Genomic DNA, 17,859 nt, shown 5'->3' on the forward strand with positions numbered 1-17,859 from the left:
TGTAAGATTATATAATACAATGAAAATTTTACTTCTTTAAAATTTGGATGTGTTTCATTTCTTTATCTTGCCTGATTGCTCCAGCTGGAACTTCCAGTACTATGTTTAATAAGAGTGATAAGAGATATCATATGTTTTCACTCATATGTGGATATTGAGAAACTTAACAGAAGACCATGGGGGAAGGGAAGGGGAAAAAAAGTTACAAAGAGGGAGGGAGGCAAACAATAAGAGACTCTTAGATACAGAGAACAAACTGAGGTTTGATGGGGGTGGGGGAGAGGGGAAAGTGAGTGATGGGCATTGAGGAGGGCACTTGTTGGAATGAGCACTGAGTGTTGTATATAAGCCAATTTGACAATAAATGATATTTTAAAAAAGTGGGTACCTTTAACATGTTATTTATTTTAGAGGAAAAGTTTTCAATCATTCACTATTGAGTATAATGTTAGCTGTAGGTTTGTCAAATATGATCTTTATTATGCTGATGTATGTTTCTTCTATACCCAATTTATTGAGCATATTTTTTTCATGAAAGGATATAACATTTTGTCATTTTTCCTACATATGTTGAGATGATTATATTATTTTATATTTCATTTTATTAATGTGGTGTATTTACACTTAATGATTTGCATATGTTGAATGATCTTTGCATCCCCCAGATAATTCCACTTGGTCATGGTCTATAGTTTTCTTTTCCTGTGGTGTCCTTATCTGGCTTTGCTATCAGGGTAATGCTGGCCTCATAAAAATAGGTGAAAGGGATTAAGAATACAATCATCATAATGAGCATTGAGTATTGTATAGAATTGTTGAATCATTATATTGTACACTTGAAGTGAATATAATACTATATGTTAATTATACTTGAATTGAAAAATAAATAAAAATTAAATACATTTGGAAGTATTCCTTCCTCTTTAATTTTTTTGAATAGTTTGAGGAAAATTTCCATTCATTCTTTAAATGTTTGGTAAGATTTGTCAGTGAAACCATCTGGTCCTGGGCTTTTCTGTGTTGGGAAGTTTTTGATTACTGATGCAATCTCCTTGTTCATTATTGGTCTATTCACATTTAGATTTATTCATGATTCAGTTTTGGTAGGTTGTATGTTTCTAGGAATGTCTCCACTTCTTCTAGGTTATCCTATTTGTTGGCATAATATTTCATAGTACTGTCTTATAATCCTATGTATTTTTGTGGTATCAGTTGTCATGTCTCCTTTCATTTATGATTTTCCTTATTTGAATCTTTTGTCTTTTTTTCTTAGTCTAGCTAAGATTTGTCAATTTTCTTTTTCTTTTCAAAAAACACCTCAGTTTCATTGGTCTTCTCTGTTGTTTCCTTGTGTTTATTTATTTATGTACTGAGTTTTGTTATTTCATTCATTCTGCTAACATTTGCGTTAGTTTGTTCTTTGAGTTGAGATTGAGCTTTTTCTTGTTTCTTAAAAATTTTTATTTTTCAACGTTTATTTATTTTTGGGACAGAGAGAGACAGAACATGAACGGGGGAGGGGCAGAGAGAGAGGGAGACACAGAATCGGAAACAGGCTCCAGGCTCTGAGCCATCAGCCCAGAGCCCGACGCGGGGCTCGAACTCACGGACCGCAAGATCGTGACCTGGCTGAAGTCGGACGCTTAACCGACTGCGCCACCCAGGCGCCCCAGTTTCTTAATGTAGGCATTTTGTTGGTATAAACTTTTGTATTATAACTGATTTTGCAGAATCCCATAGTTTTGATATATTGTACTTCCATCTTTGTTTGTCTCAAAATATTACTTGATATCCTTCTTGATTTCTACTTTTATCCATTGGTTGTTCAGTGGCATGTTGTTTAATCTCCATATATTTGTGAATTATCCAGGTTTTCTCATGTTCTTGATTTCTAGTTTCATAACTGTGACCAGAAAATATACTTGCTATGATTTCAATTCCTTTGAATTTGCTAAGATTTGTTTTGTGACCTATAGTATGATATATCCTGAAAAATGTTCTGTGTACACTCAAGAAAAATGTGTATTTTGCAGCTATTGGATGAAAAATTATATTTGTTAGGTCCATTTGGTCTGAAGTATGGTTTAAGTCCAGTGTTTCTTTGTTGATTTTCTGTCTGATCTATCCATTGCTGAAATTCAATTCCTTTTCAATTATTGTATTGTTATCTATTTCTCCTTTCAGATCTGTTAGCATTCGCTCAATATATTTATTTGCTCTAAGTTGGGTGCATATATATTTGTGATTTTTATATCTTTTGACTTTGACACATATATCATTATGTAATGATCTTCTTTGTCTTTTGTTACCATTTTTGGACTTCTTTCTACCATTTTTGGCCTTCTTGTCCATGGGTGACTCTTTAAGTCAGTATTCTCCAGAAGCTTACAGATCATGGCTAAAAGGGGCTGGAACAAGTTCACAGGCTCCTAGTGGTCTACAGATAGTACTGTGGTTTTTCTGCCTATTCCCCAGTGCACAGGCTGCTGATATAACTTCCTAGTCCTTCAATGCATGGTGCTGGATTCTTCAACACCCACAGAGGCACTTTTGTTTGGGGATGGATAGTAGTTTGTTGTTGAGGGTGGGAACAAAATGAAAAGGGATATCTTATGCTGCCACAATGATGATGTCACTCCCTGAGACCAGAAATTTAAGTCAACTATTATTCATATGCTAAGTATTCTAACAGATGAAATAGGTAAGAACATATGGGCAAAAGAGGCAAAGAGATGGAAATCCTAAGAAAGGACTAAAATGAAATTCCATAGATTTAAAACACTGTAACTGAATGAGGAATTCCTTTGATGGGCTTATTAGTAGCCTGCATATGGCTGAAGGAAGAATTTCTGAACTTGAGGATATATCAACAGAATCTTTAAAAACTAGAAAGCAAAGAGAACAAAAACTGAAAAAAAAGAGACAATAGAATATCCAAGTAATGTCAAGAAACTACAAAATGGGGGTGCCTGGGTGATTCAGTCGGTTGTGTCCGACTTTGGCTCAAGTCATGATCTCACTTATTGAGTTTGAGCCCTGTGTCAGGCTCTGTGCTGACAGTGTGGAACCTGGAGCCCGTTTTGAGTTCTGTGTCTCCCTCTCTCTCTCTGCCCCTCCCCCACCCGTGCTCACACTCTTGAGTCTCTCTTTCTCAAAAATAAACATTAAAAAAAAACTACAAAATGTATAATATATGCATCTTAAAACTACCATAAGGAAAAGATAGAAAGGAACAAAATAAATATTTGAAACAAAAGTGACTAAGAATTTCACCAAATTAATATGAGACAACAAGCCACAGGTTCAGGATGTTCAGAGAATTTCAAGAAAGATAAACGCCCCCCCCCCGAACCACACATAATCTTATCATTTTCAAACTAAAAAAATAAATAAATATAAAGAAAAAATCTTGAACAAAGCTTAAATAAAAAGCACCTTACCGATAGAGGAATAAAGATAAGAAATACATCTGGCATCTCCTCAGTAATCATTCCAGTAAGGGAAGAGGAATATGGATATATAAAAACCACATTCAAAACCCAGAATTCTATATTCCTTGAAATTATTCTTTAAAAGTGAAAGAGAGGTGAGTGATGTCAGCGATATGGCTGGATAAGATGTCTCTCACTGGATCCACCCCTCAACAATAATAATTCGTCATCCCTCCACTGACAAAAGTTATTTTGTGTGAGTGGTGAGATCCATCGCAATATGCCAAGGGACGCAAGAGGATTCTTGCCCACTTATAAATCAGACAATTGGCATGTAAACCGTGTTCCCTGCTGTGGATCCTGCATTGACCCCTGAACTGCTTCCAGAACCTCTTGGCCATGGTCCAGGAGCTCCTAGAAATCACTGTCTTAGATAGTTGCCCACAGAGAAGAGAGCCTTTGTGGAAGTCCAGATTTTTAGAAGAGAAGTTCCAGTACATCGTGGAGATATATACAATTATATATATGAGATTGAATACATTGGAGAGGGTAAGAGGTACAGTTTGTCTTAACTGCATCCCCCCTCCTCCAAGGTAGCACAGATCAATGTCAAGAAACAACTAATTGGCCTATGATTTTTCCCTCTGGGGAAAGGGAGAACATGTGAGTAAGTGCATGACTTCCTCGGCTGTATGGCAAATTGCCAAAAGAGCCCAATTCTGTATCACCCCATCCAGACTACTGAGTCATGAGTTGCGTGATTGGGGGTGAAAAGAGGCTAGGAGAGATAGAACTCTCAGAGGGCATTAATAGTGGGATGCAGATTCTATTAACTGCATTACAGACTCCACTAAGAATCCTACCAATAAGCTTCTGGAGGTGCCTCACCCACAGAACCCCCCAACTGGGTAACAAGTATACCTAGCACTATACATACTTCACTCACACACTGCCCTACTTTTTGGGCAGCTGTCTGTACACACTCCCAACGGTGGTCAGAGTAAGATTTGGCAAATGGGTAGTGAGCACAGGCAGAAATAGTACTCATATCTGCCAGAAAGAGACCACAGACTTGAGCTTTATCTCTGTCCCTGGGAAAGCAAATGGAAGGCTTGTCAGCACTTGGTCTAGTGCACTCCTGGGTCATGAGATGACATACAAGCTTAAGAATATTGCCACAAGAGGGAACAGGAAGAGTGAAGCAGGCATATCCATAGAAGGTCTGGGAAAGACTCACAAACCCTAGAAGGTATGTTTTTGCCCTGAAGTCTATTAATCAAGCCAGGAGAAGGTGGCTGCTACTATAAATGGAAAGATGGCAACACAAGACTTTGTGAACATGAAAAATCAAGGAAACATGATACCACCAAAAGATCACAATAATCTTCCAGAAACTGACCCTAAAGACACGAAGATATTTGATTTACCCAATAAAAAATTCATAATAGCTGTTTTAAGGAAATTCAATAACCTATAAGAAAATCCAAACAACTCAACGAAACCAGAAAAAAACAGTACCCAAACAAAATGAGAAGTTTAACATACAGAAGAAATAACAAAAAAGAAACTGAAATTCTGGACTTCAAGAATTCGATAAATGAATCTAAAAATACAATTGAGAACATCAACAGAAGAAGGATCAGTCAGAAGAAATAATCTAGCAACTGGAATACAGAAATTTTGAAATTACAAGTTAAAGGAAAACAAAGAAAAAAAATGACCAAAAGTTGACAAGATCCTATGTAATCTATCAGATGCCATTAAAAAAATTGCTTTTTGAAGTATTGTAGCTCCAGAAGGAGAAGGGAGGGAAAAGGGGGCACAAAGCTTATTTAAAGAAATAATGGCTGAGGGGCATCTGGGTGGTTCAGTTGGTTAAGTACCTATCTCTTGATTTTGGCTCAGGTCATGATCTTGCGGTTCATGAGATTGAGCACCATGTTGGGCTCTGTGCTGACTGTGAAAGGCCTGCTTTGGACTCTTTTTCTCCCTCTCTCTCTTCCTCTCTCTCTGCTTCTCTCCCTCTCTCAAAATAAATAAATAAAAATTTTAAAAATAATGGCCGAGAACTTCCTAAATCTCGGTAAAAAATTGGAGATTCAAATTCATGAAGCTAATAGGTCACCCCATAATTTCAAACCAAAACAATCTTCATCAAGAAACATTATAAAAGGGGCACCTTGGTGGCTCTGTCGGCTAAGTGTCCGACTTTGGCTCAGGTCATGATCTCTCGGTTTGTGAGTTTGAGCCCCAAGTCAGGCTCTGTGATGACAGCTCAGAGCCTGGAGCCTGCTTCAGATTCTGTGTCTCCTTCTCTCTCTGCCCCTCCCCCACTTCTGTTCTGTCTCTCTATCAAAAATAAATAATTGAAAAAAATTAAAAAAAAGAAACATTATAAAAAAACTGTAAAAATCAAAGAGAGAGAATCTTAAAAGCAACATGAGACAAGAAGAGTGTAACTTAAAAATGAACCTGAATTAGACTATCAGCACATTTTTCAGCAGAAATATTACATGCCCCAATAGAGTGGAATGACATTGTCAATGTACTAGGAAAAAAAAAAAACTGCCAACCAAGAATACTCTGAAAAAGTTGTCCTTCAGAAATGAAAGAGAAATACTTTCCCAGACAAAACCTGAGGGAGAACATCACCACTAGATCTGCCTTACAAGAAACGCTGAATTTTCTCTTTATCCTTGTATTTTGCCAGTTTCACTATGATATGTCGTGCAGAAGATCGATTCAAGTTACGTCTGAAGGGAGTTCTCTGTGCCTCTTGGATTTCAATGCCTTTTTCCTTCCCCAGTTCAGGGAAGTTCTCAGCTATTATTTCTTCAAGTACCCCTTCAGCACCTTTCCCTCTCTCTTCCTCCTCTGGGATACCAATTATGCATATATTATTTCTTTTTAGTGTATCACTTAGTTCTCTAATTTTCCCCTCATACTCCTGGATTTTTTTTATCTCTCTTTTTCTCAGCTTCCTCTTTTTTCCATAACTTTATCTTCTAGTTCACCTATTCTCTCCTCTGCCTCTTCCATCCGAGCCGTGGTGGTTTGCATTTTGTTTTGCATTTCATTCAAAGCGTTTTTCAGCTCCTCGTGACTGTTCCTTAGTCCCTTGATCTCTGTAGCAAGAGATTCTCTGCTGTCCTGTATGCTGTTTTCCAGCCCAGCGATTAATTTTATGACTATTATTCTAAATTCACTTTCTGTTATATTATTTAAATCCTTTTTGATCAGCTCATTAGCTGTTGTTATTTCCTGGAGATTCTTCTGAGGGGAATTCTTCCGCTTGGTCATTTTGGATAGTCCCTGGTGTGGTGAGGACCTGCAGGGCACTTCCCCTGTGCTGTGGTGTATAACTGGAGTTGGTGGGCGGGGCCGCAGTCAGTCCTGATGTCTGCCCCCAGCCCACCGCTGGGGCCACAGTCAGACTGGTGTGTGCCTTCTCTTCCCCTCTCCTAGGGGCGGGAGGGTTGATGGGGGGTGGGAGGGAGGGGAGGGTGGGTGATGGGTATTGAGGAGGGCACCTTTTGGGATGAGCATTGGGTGTTGTATGGAAACCAATTTGTCCTTAAATTTCATATATATAAAAAAAAAATTAAAAAAAAAAAGAAACGCTGAATGGAGTTTTTCAAGCTGAAATGAAAGGATGATAATTAGTAACGTGAAAATATACAACAAAGTGATAAAAATAATTGTGTATTCAATTCAGAATACTCTCACACTGTAATGTGGCATATTAACCACTTAACTATAGTACAAAGGTTAAAGGACAAGAATATGAAAATAACTATAGGTATCATAATTATTAATAAATAAACAATATAAGAAGAGATAAATTGTGATATCAAAAACATAAAAGGTGGGATAGTAAAAGGATAGAATTTTGTGTGTGATTGAATGTAAGGTATCAGTGTAAAATAGATTGTTATATTTTTAAGATGTTTTTATGTAAGCCTCATGGTAAACATAAAGCAAAAAGCCATAGTAGATTCACAAAAGATAAAGAAAAGAGAATTTGAACATACACCTTATAGAAAATTAAAAAAAAAATTCCAAAGAAGGCAGCAAGAAAGGAGCAAAGGAACTACAAAACAGCCAGAAACCAATTAATGAGATGGCATTAGTAATTCCTTACCTATCAACAATTACTCTAGTTGTAAATGTATTGAATTCTCTACTCAAAAGGCCTAGTAACTGGATGCATAAAAAGAAGGCCTAACTATATACTGCCTACAAGAGAGCCACATCAACTTTAAAGGCATACATACATTCAAAGTGAAGGGATGGAAAAAGATTAACCATGCAAGTGAAAACCAAAATAAAGCAGGGGTAGCTATACTTATATCAGGTAAAATAGACCTTAAGACAAAAATGGTAACAAAAGATAAAGTCATTACAAAATGATAAAAGGGTCAATCCATCAAGAAGATATAACAATTTTAAATATATATGCACTCAACATTGAAGCACCTAAACATATTAAGCAAATACTAACAACTCTGAAGGGAGAAACAGACAACAATAAAATAATAGAAAGGAACTTCATTTCCCACTTTCAGCAATGGATAGTTCATCCAGACAGAAAATCAATAAGAAAATGTTTGGCTTGAAGTGTACTTCATTCTAATTGGATTAAACTATTTAAGGGTTAGATTCTCAATTTTTCTTTTTCACTATTTTTACACTATCTCAGGAAATTTTATCAGTTTACATGAGTGTAAGTCTGGATTTGTAAAATGTTTGGTGTATTCTTGTTATATTTTTCCTCCTTAATATCTCTATATGTGAAAAATAATTTCTTTCTTTAAAATGAAGAGGTAATCAGATAGTTATTGAATGTACAGAATCACATCAACTATGAAAAAGTGAGGTTAATGAACATGCTTCTTTTTTTCTTATGGGAAACTACTTTTTCTTTGTTTACTCCTTAGGAAGAAAATTAACTTTGATCACATATTACCTTAAAAAAATCCAGTTTTACATATTCCTAAATAGATAGGACCAAATGATGAGAGAAATAATTTCTTCTGTAAAAATTGACCAGAGTTTATTTAAAAAAACTAACATACAATGTAATTCAAGGTATATAAATAAAGACTGCTTGGGATCATAACATTCCAAATGTATGATAGTTGCAACTCCATCCTAACAGGTGTGAAAGTATTTGCTCTCATGTTGCTTTGTCCAAAAGAGTAGAGCTGAATCAGTAAGAGCAAACTAAGCACCTAATCTTTTGTAAACAACTTAGATTGTTATTGGCAGCAGAAATATCCATGAAAAACAATTCTACAACAAAGTATAATAACTCAATATTTTCCATGAACATATCACAATATCTGATATTTTCTTATGAGAGAAAAATATGAAGGAACAATAAAGATGAAACAGCTACCACAAAATCACTATCATTGTTATCTGGACTTTCAGTATCAGGTAAAACATCATCATCATCATCACCATCATCATCATCTCCAACCACATCACTTTCTGCATCATGATCTTCTACCTCACTGAAGCTAAGTCCACAAAGTCATTGATATCTGCCTGACAATTCACCGTCCATACTATGCTGATATTGAGACTCCAGTTCTTCACTTATTTTCTTGTCTTCTTCCCCTGATTGGGAGTGAGATGTTGATTTGTGATCTCCTCCAACAAGATGATCAGTATGTTCTTTCTTTCCTGCTCCCATAAGTCTTAAGAACTTTTGTTTTCTTTCTTCATTAACCCAATCTGCTGCTTCCCAATTCCTAGATCCAAGATCATCATTTGGAGAGGACGAACACTTCACCCCATGCAAATGGGACTCCCTGGCAGCACTCAGCATTGTGGGGACCCCGATGGGATACGCTGAACCCACTAGTTGTTCTCTACAGCCACAGCTCCAGCACCCTGCAAACTGCCTCCGGCCCAAGCAGTGCTGCTAAAGAATGCGAATGAACACATGTTTCATTTGACTTCTGCTTCTTTGAAGTTTCCTTGGCACAGTCAGATGAACTGAAAGAGAATATGCAAAACTTTATTCATGTTATTTAGATTTAGTAGTTTTCCATGATTCTTAAGAATAATTTAAACAATGTACCTATAAACAAAGCAAAGAATTACAAAATTTTGAAATATCTATTATATGAACTGGTTGTTTGGATCACTCATTAAAAAGAAGGGAGAAAGGATTTTGGCAAAGTTTATATACTTTTCACAGTGCATCTTGTATTCAAGATAGTATATGTTCCTGTTTATTCAAAGAATTTTTTAACAGGATATTTATATATAGGCAACACAGCTCATTATGTTTTTATTTTGAGCACTTTGGGATTTTCCAAAACTACTGTTTCTTTTATATGCTGTGATCTCATTTGCTAGATAGAAGAATCTGCTTTAAATCTCTGACACTGTTTATATACCAGTACTTACTTTTTTCAAGGCAATTCATGACTACAATATTTGATTATTCACTATGTACAGTTTTGATACTATTCAGTTTCAATGTTAAGAAAGAGGAGCTTAAGATATATTACCATGATTTTTTCTGCCTTAGTACCTATATAAAACCATGTTTTAATGTGATAACTCAGTGAATATTAATACAGTCCAAGCATCCATTGCAGATGCACTATGCAACATTATTGTTTTTATTGTGTGATATATTGAATAACAAAGTGTATCAAGTCAGTAGACTGGGGAAAGATTATTTGTCATACAGGAAGATGCTTTAGCCCTTGTTTTTTAGCTTTCTATTTTTGGTAGGAAGAAGTAAAACTTTATGTTCATCATGTGTGGAATGGGTAACTCCTCCCATAATACTGTGACCTCAAAGCACCCTCGAGATACTCAATATTGATTGCTTGATTTGTAACAAAAACCTTTGTTGTGTTGTCTATACAGGCCTCACTGATATTCTAAGGGCCTATCCATCACATCATATCGATCTACAGTTCCAATAGCATAGTAATAGGCAGAATAGATTTTGATGGTCCAAAATTAGTGAAATAATTTAGTAGAGAAACACTTCTTGATTCACTAACGTTGGCACAGAAAGCTTGATGTTTCCATAGTGTATAATTTGTTCCCATTGCTTTGAACACAAATTAAGGAAAGCACAGTGCAGTTTTTCAGTTTTTCTATTCTGTCTATTTAATTGAGTGAAAGAAAAGGAATTACTGATATTTCTAACTATTCAGAAGATAGAGAAGGTCAGGGTCAGAACTGTGGATTTTAAGTGTCCATAAATTAAAATCACATAGGTGCTTACATATGTTCATGATAATTGCTAGGTTGAATGTATGAATACTCTTATAAACATGGTGAAAGAGTTTTTATTTTTATCAGGATTTGGCAATGTGGTCATATATTCTTGTGATATCATAGTATTTTTTTATCTTTTGAAATAGAAATTTATTTTGAAATTTTTTAAACTGAACACAAAGAGAGTTAATTGAATCCAATATTGCAGTATTTAGGTATATACACAGGAGATTAAGAGACTCTGCCCACAATATGTCTCAACTCTCTAGCCCCCTCAGTAACTAAAATCTAGTTATCCAGAAATCACATTAGAGGTACAGGTTGCTTTGGGTCCTCTGTATAAATAAACGTGCATGAAATATATCAAACTCCAAGAGGAAAACTCTGTCATGTGCAAGTCAGTTAATCTGTCTAATGAAATCACTCGAGAACTGTGAGCATAAGATTTAAATTAAGTGAATAAATTCTGTCCCTGGTTTAGCAGTTGTGCAAAAGTATTACTTCATCCAGCAATTCATTGACTATTAATGAAGCTTTTAATAATCCACTGGATAGGCTGTCTTTTAACTAGCAAAATCTGACCTTTAATTTAACACTATTCCTTTAAATTGTTTTATCTTATATTTTCTCAACACTGTTTTTCTTTTTTGGCACATAAAGTACTTTCTTAGTTTTGAAAAGCACATATGCATTTCCTGGAAGATAATCACAAAAACTTAAAGTGGGAATATACAATTAATTTTAGTTTAAACCAGCCAAAATTAATATGGACCATAGTCATTAAAGAAGGGTCTTGTTTGCTGGATTTATTATCTTTTCTTCCAAGCTCATTAAGAAAGAGTCTAGCAAAGGGCTAAGGTCTCAATTAATTTTAATGGGTATGACCGAAGTTTAATAAAGTGTGTGTTTTAATTGCCTGAGATTAAGCTAAATTGTAGCCTTAGTTTGCTATTGATAGAAGTAAGATTTTGATCAAGATGTTCAAAATAGTTTTCTAAAGGAAATTGATAAAGCTGGTAACCTATTGAAAAGAGAAATTGGTTTGTCTAGAAAAAAAATTATTAACATAAACTTCAAAGATAATTGAAGGAAACTGGCCACTAACTAATAATTCTAAATATTATCAAATTAGTTTTCAAACAGATACTGATCCAGATATAGCAGGTAGTGGATACAAAAACCTATCTGCTATCACATTGTTAGTGACTTATATAGGTAAACTATCCAAGGCTCTGAATATCTGCATCATGGAGTGCTAGCATTCTTGTACCCTTCAATCATTAAACTAGTCCATCAAATATTTGGTGTTGTTTCTTTTCCAAAATGTTATTAGGTAAATGATATTTATTTTGAGAGGTTTTTAGCTTGGTTCAAGGTGTGTTGTTCAGTTTCCAGTAAGATAAATATAAAACTCTAAGCATTTTAGATATTTTGGAAATCTCAACCCCCATAAGTGGTAGAAAAGAAAACCTACTCATAGGAATCCAACTTCATTCTCAGTAGATTAGCATATTAACTGTCATATAATTAGCTTCAGTGAAAAGAGAATAACTCTCAGAAAGCCACCAAGGAAAGTTTTAATTTTTAGCAATTCATAAATTTTAATTACTAAAAATATGACATATAAAATTTTCTTTAAATATTTAACATGTTTAAGTCAGTTGTTTAGAACACAGTGATAATGAAGCTGGTGTTGTATGTGCATGTGTTTGTGTGTGTTTGGGATGTAATTTGTTATTTTATGTGTCAAGTTAGCTCAGGTATGGTGCTTGGTTATATAGTCAAACATCTGTATAATTATTATGAAGATATATTTATATGGAATAAAAATTTTCAATCAGTTGAATTTAAGGCAGATTACCCTTCATAATGGGGGTGAACCTCATGCAATCAGTTCAAGGCCTTAAGAGCCAAGATTGAGGTTCCCTGAAAATGTTCTGCCTCAAGACTTCAGCATAGAAATCATGCTGCAGTTTCTACTCTGCTGGTCTGTCTTATGGATTTTGGATTCAGAAATGCATCATCAAATCTTACATGAATTTCTATCCTGTTGGCCTACCTTGCAGATTACAGACTTGTTGACTTCCACAATTGCATGGTCCTGTGACCTAATTCCTTAAAGAAATCAGTTTCTCTCAATAGATTAGATATAGATGATATAGATATAGATTTAGATAAATGATAGATATAGATACATAGAGATGATATAGGTATATAGATATAAATATAGGTATAGATATATAGATCCTATCTGTTCTTCTTGGGAGAACCCTGATACATGGGTCATGCTAATTTTGTCCTACACATATATTTCATAAAGGTAATCATTTTACCCAAAGGGCAAATTATGAGGATGTATAGTGTGGTGTAAACCAATAACTATTAAAAAACTCAGTGGTTTTGTTCTCCCTACAGAGGAACTGGGATGGGAAAAAAAGAGTACAACAGGTAAACAAAGGGTTTTAAAAGTAACCTCAAACTCCAAAGTAAATGAAATTTTTCTCATCATCATTTCTTATCTCAACAAAAGCTTAAAATTAAACTTCAATGACTGAAAGAGAGTCTAATATATGAGATAGCTAAATTTGGTAAATACCAAGTATGACCAATACTCACACTATTAAGGAAAACTTCTGCTTTCAGCTACTTATTATGACTTCCACAATACTGGGGACTTATTTTGAATTGACATACATATCCAACTTGCTTTGATAAACAATTACAAAGATTAATTAGTTCTTGGGCACTTTATATTCTAGGTCTGTGACTTTTATAGCTAGTGTCATAGTGCAGTGGACTTGGACTAGGTTGCACTAACTGTGACAATGCCAAATATGTGTGTCTATGTGTTGCTTTGTGTTCCTTTTTGTGCTTAGGCTAAGGTCAGCAATGACTACAGAGAAAGACAGCTAATTGTAAATGATGTATGAAATTAAAAAAAAAAATCTTTGGCCAGTGCATTCAGAAAATGAAGAGTAGAAAGGAAAGGCTGTGCAGAACTTCTCCTTAGTTTAGTTTGTTCATATCTTGATATACTGCCAAATCAAGAAGGGGAAGACCAAAACCCAGCAAATTTGGGTGCACTAAACTTTCCTTTATTGCATTCTAGTCCTTCATATTCTTATTTGACTCTATTCCTATACTTGTTTTAAAATATCTGACAGATGCTTTAGTTATGTAAATTAAAAACAATACTAAATATTGATGCTTACATTTCTGGAGACAAGAGGGGAAATAGAGCGCATGGAATTTTTTCCAGGTGCAATTAATTTCCTTTCAGAGAGGTCTTTCTCACTATTTTCTACCAAGCAACTGACATGTTGTATGTATGTCTACTAGTCCATATACCTCTGTTTTCTTATCTTCCATTCCTTTGTTTTTGTTTATGATTAATGCTAATGCAAAATATGTTAACTTATTATCTGTTGATTCATTAAACTGAGTGAAATAAGCAGTTTGTGGAGAGAAGAGAGTCAACCTGTTATTTCATTAAATCATGAGTATTCTTAGCCAAAAGTCAAGCCAGTATCTTTTGGGAGAGTGTACTTTCTGATAACGTAGAATAAGATAGTGATTAAGAGTTCCAAAACTGGAGTCATATTGCCAGGGTTTGAATTCTGGCTCCAAACCTTACTAACTGTATGTCCTTGATAAAATTATTTATACTTTCTATGCTTCCCCCTCATCCATAAAATTATCATATTCTAGTATTTACACTCTTATTGTGAAAATTATTATTTTGAAGATTAAATGAGATGAGATAAAGGTAACACTTTTTGAAGAACGCCTGACCAGTTAAAGGAAGGAAATCATATGTGGTATTCTTTTTTTTCTCCCTCCTCCCAGCTTTATTCAGGTATAATTTACATGTGAAATAGTAATATATTTTACGTGTACAGTGTGATGATTTGATATATGTATACATGGTGAAATTATAACCACAATAAAGTTAATTAACACATCTACTACTCACATTGTGTGTGTGTGTGTGTGTGATAATGCTTAAGATGTGTTCTCAACAAATTTCAAGTATATAATACAGTGTTCTTAATTATAATCACCATGTTGTACATTAGATTATCAGAACGTATTTATCTTATAACTGAAAGTTTTTATCCTTTGACTAAACACATCCTCATTTCTTCCACATCCAGCTCCTGGCAACTGCCATTATATTTTGTTTTTATGAGTTCAACATTTTTTTCCTCATTACTATTATTATTATCTTTTCCTATTAGAACCTTGGGAAGTATCAACCATAGCAAAGAATATAGGCACATGAAATGGGAACTTTTTTTAAAGAAAAAAATTATGCTTATTTTTGAGAGAGAGACAGAGCATGAATGAGAAGGGTCCGAGAGAGAAGGAGACACAGAATCTGAAGCAGGCTCCAGGCTTTAAGCTGTCAGCACAGAGCCCAAATTGGGGCTCAAACTCACAAATGAGATCATGAGATCTCATGAGATCATGACCTGAGTCAAGGTCAGATATTTAAGCATCTGAACCACCTAGGCACCCCAAAGTGGGAACTCTGAAAACTTTATGTGGTTACAATAGGTATATTAGTTGAAGGTTGATAACATTAGATATTTTACTTTTTTTCTGAATTATAGAGAATGTGATTATAATTTTAATTTTACTATGGATTGTTATATTTAACCCTTTTGTGACTTTCTGAATGTAATAATATTGCTTCAAAGACATATGACAGAAGCTGAGATTGGATAGTTCTGAAATCTATAAAAATTGAAATATTATGTACTAAGCAAAACCAGATTGTTTGATCAAATCCCAGGACTTTATTTTTTTTTTATTTTGTTGATTTTTCAAAAATGTTTTTACTTTTGAGAGAGGGAGACAGAGTGAGAGCAGGGGAGGGGCAGAGATAGAGGGAAACACAGAATATGAAGCAAGCTCCAGGCTCTGAGCTCTCAGCACAGAGCCAGATGCAGGGCTCAAACTCAAGAACTGCGAGATAATAACCTGAGCCATAGTCGGATGCTTAACCAACTGAGCCACCCAGGCAACCCCTCATTAAATCCCAGGACTTTAAAATTAAGGGGCATGATTTGGAAAACTCAGTAGTCTTATTTCATAGTGTTAAACTCATGAAATGTATTATCCAAAGAGAATTCACAGAATAAAAACACATATTTGTTGTAAAATGTTTAGTAAATTTATAGATTTTAAAGATCTAATGACATCTCAAAATAACTAGAATGAAATCAGAATATAAGTTATCTCACAACATGACTAGCTGGAGAATTCAGGCCAGAATCTTAATGAACAATGATGAAGACCCAGTATGTACATAGTGAATATCATATTTTCAAAAGCTTACAAATTTTCTGAATTTTCTGAGTTATTACAATGCTTTCAGTAAGATGACAACTAGCTTTTTTGTAAATAGATACAACAATGTATATATAGACACTGCCAAAGCCTTCCATTTTCTTTTATAGATGAGATTATGCTGAATATAATCTGAAATATAATTGTTCTTTAAAGATGTGCATCTTTAAACAGTGTTCTGAGGATCTAGGAAGAACTAGGGAATAGAAATGTTAACCAATATAGATCACTTCTACATGATAAGATAATTTTATTCACTTATTTTATATTTTTAAATTTTATTTTAATTCTAGTCAGTTAACATACAGAGTTACATTAGTTTCAGTTTTATAATATAGTGATTCAGCAATTCTATACATTACTAAGTGCTCATCAAGATATGTGTACTCTTAATCCCCATCCCCTACTTCAACCATCTCTCAATCCCCCTCCCCTCTGGTGACCATCATTTTGTTCTCTATTAGTCAAGAGTCTGTTTCTTGGTTTGTATCCCTCTCTCTCCCTTTCTTTTTAATCTTTGCTCATTTGTTTTATTTCTTAAATTCCACATATGAGTGAAATCATATGGCTTTGTCTCTGACTGACTTATTTCACTTAGCATTATACTATCTGTCTCCATCTACATCATTGCAAATGGCAAGATTTCATTCTTTTAAATGGCTGAATCACATCTGTGTTATCTATTCATCTATTAATGGACACTTGGTCTGCTTCCATAATTTGGCTATTGTAAATATTGCTGTTATAAACATCGGGATGCATATATCCCTTTGAATTCATATTTTTGTACTTTTTTGGTAAATGCCCAGTAGTGTGATAACTGGATATAGGTACTTCTGTTTTTAACTTTTCGAGGAATTTCCATGCTGTTTCCCAGAGTGGCTGTACCAGTTTGCATTCCCACCAACAGTGTAAGAGGGTTCCCTTTTCTCCACATCCTCACCAACACCTGTTGTTTCTTGTGTTGTTGATTTGAGCCATTCTGATAGGTGTGAAGTGATATTAATTGCAGTTTTAATTTGCATTTCTCAAATAATGACTGGTTGAACATCTTTTCATGTGTCTGTTGGCCATCTGGATGTCTTCTTTTGAGAAATATCTGTTCCTTTCTTCCACCTATTTTTAAATTGGATTATTTGTTTTATGGGTGTTGAATTGTTTTTTAGAAAGAGGTTTTCTTTTTTTAATTTAAATCCAATGTAGTTAACATATAATATAATAATGATTTTAAGAGTAGAATTTAGTGATTCACCACTTAATATATAAGACCCAGTGCAATGCAATCCCAATCAAAATTGCACCAGCATTCTTCTCGAAGCCAGAACAAGCAATCCTAAAATTTGCATGGAACCACAAAAGGCCCCGAATAGCCAAAGTAATTTTGAAGAAGAAAACCAAAGCAGAAGGCATCACAATCCCAGACTTTAGCCTCTACTACAAAGCTGTAATCATCAAGACAGCATGGTATTTGCACAAAAACAGACACATAGACCAATGGAATAGAATAGAAACCCCAGAACTAGACCCACAAAAGTATGGCCAACTCATCTTTGACAAAGCAGGAAAGAATATCCAATGGAAACAAGTCTCTTTAACAAATGGTGCTGGGAGAACTGGACAGCCACATGCAGAAGGATGAAACTAGACCACTTACACCATTCACAAAAACGAACTCAAAATGGATAAAGGACCTGAATGTGATACAGGAAACCATCAAAACCCTAGAGGAGAAAACAGGGAAAAACCTCTCTGACCTCAGCCACAGCAATTTCTTACTTGACACATCCCCAAAGACAAGCAAATTAAGAGCAAAAATGAACTATTG

General features: G+C 34.8%; 1 pseudogene; it reads right to left on the bottom strand.

Annotated features, from left to right (window-relative positions):
- Window positions 1-8,784: 8,784 nt before the first annotated feature.
- LOC115506886 lies at window positions 8,785-9,264 on the bottom strand (annotated as a pseudogene).
- Between the last annotated feature and the right edge of the window lie 8,595 nt (window positions 9,265-17,859).

Source organism: Lynx canadensis, chromosome X, assembly GCF_007474595.2.
Source record: "Lynx canadensis isolate LIC74 chromosome X, mLynCan4.pri.v2, whole genome shotgun sequence".
NCBI lineage: Eukaryota > Metazoa > Chordata > Mammalia > Carnivora > Felidae > Lynx > Lynx canadensis.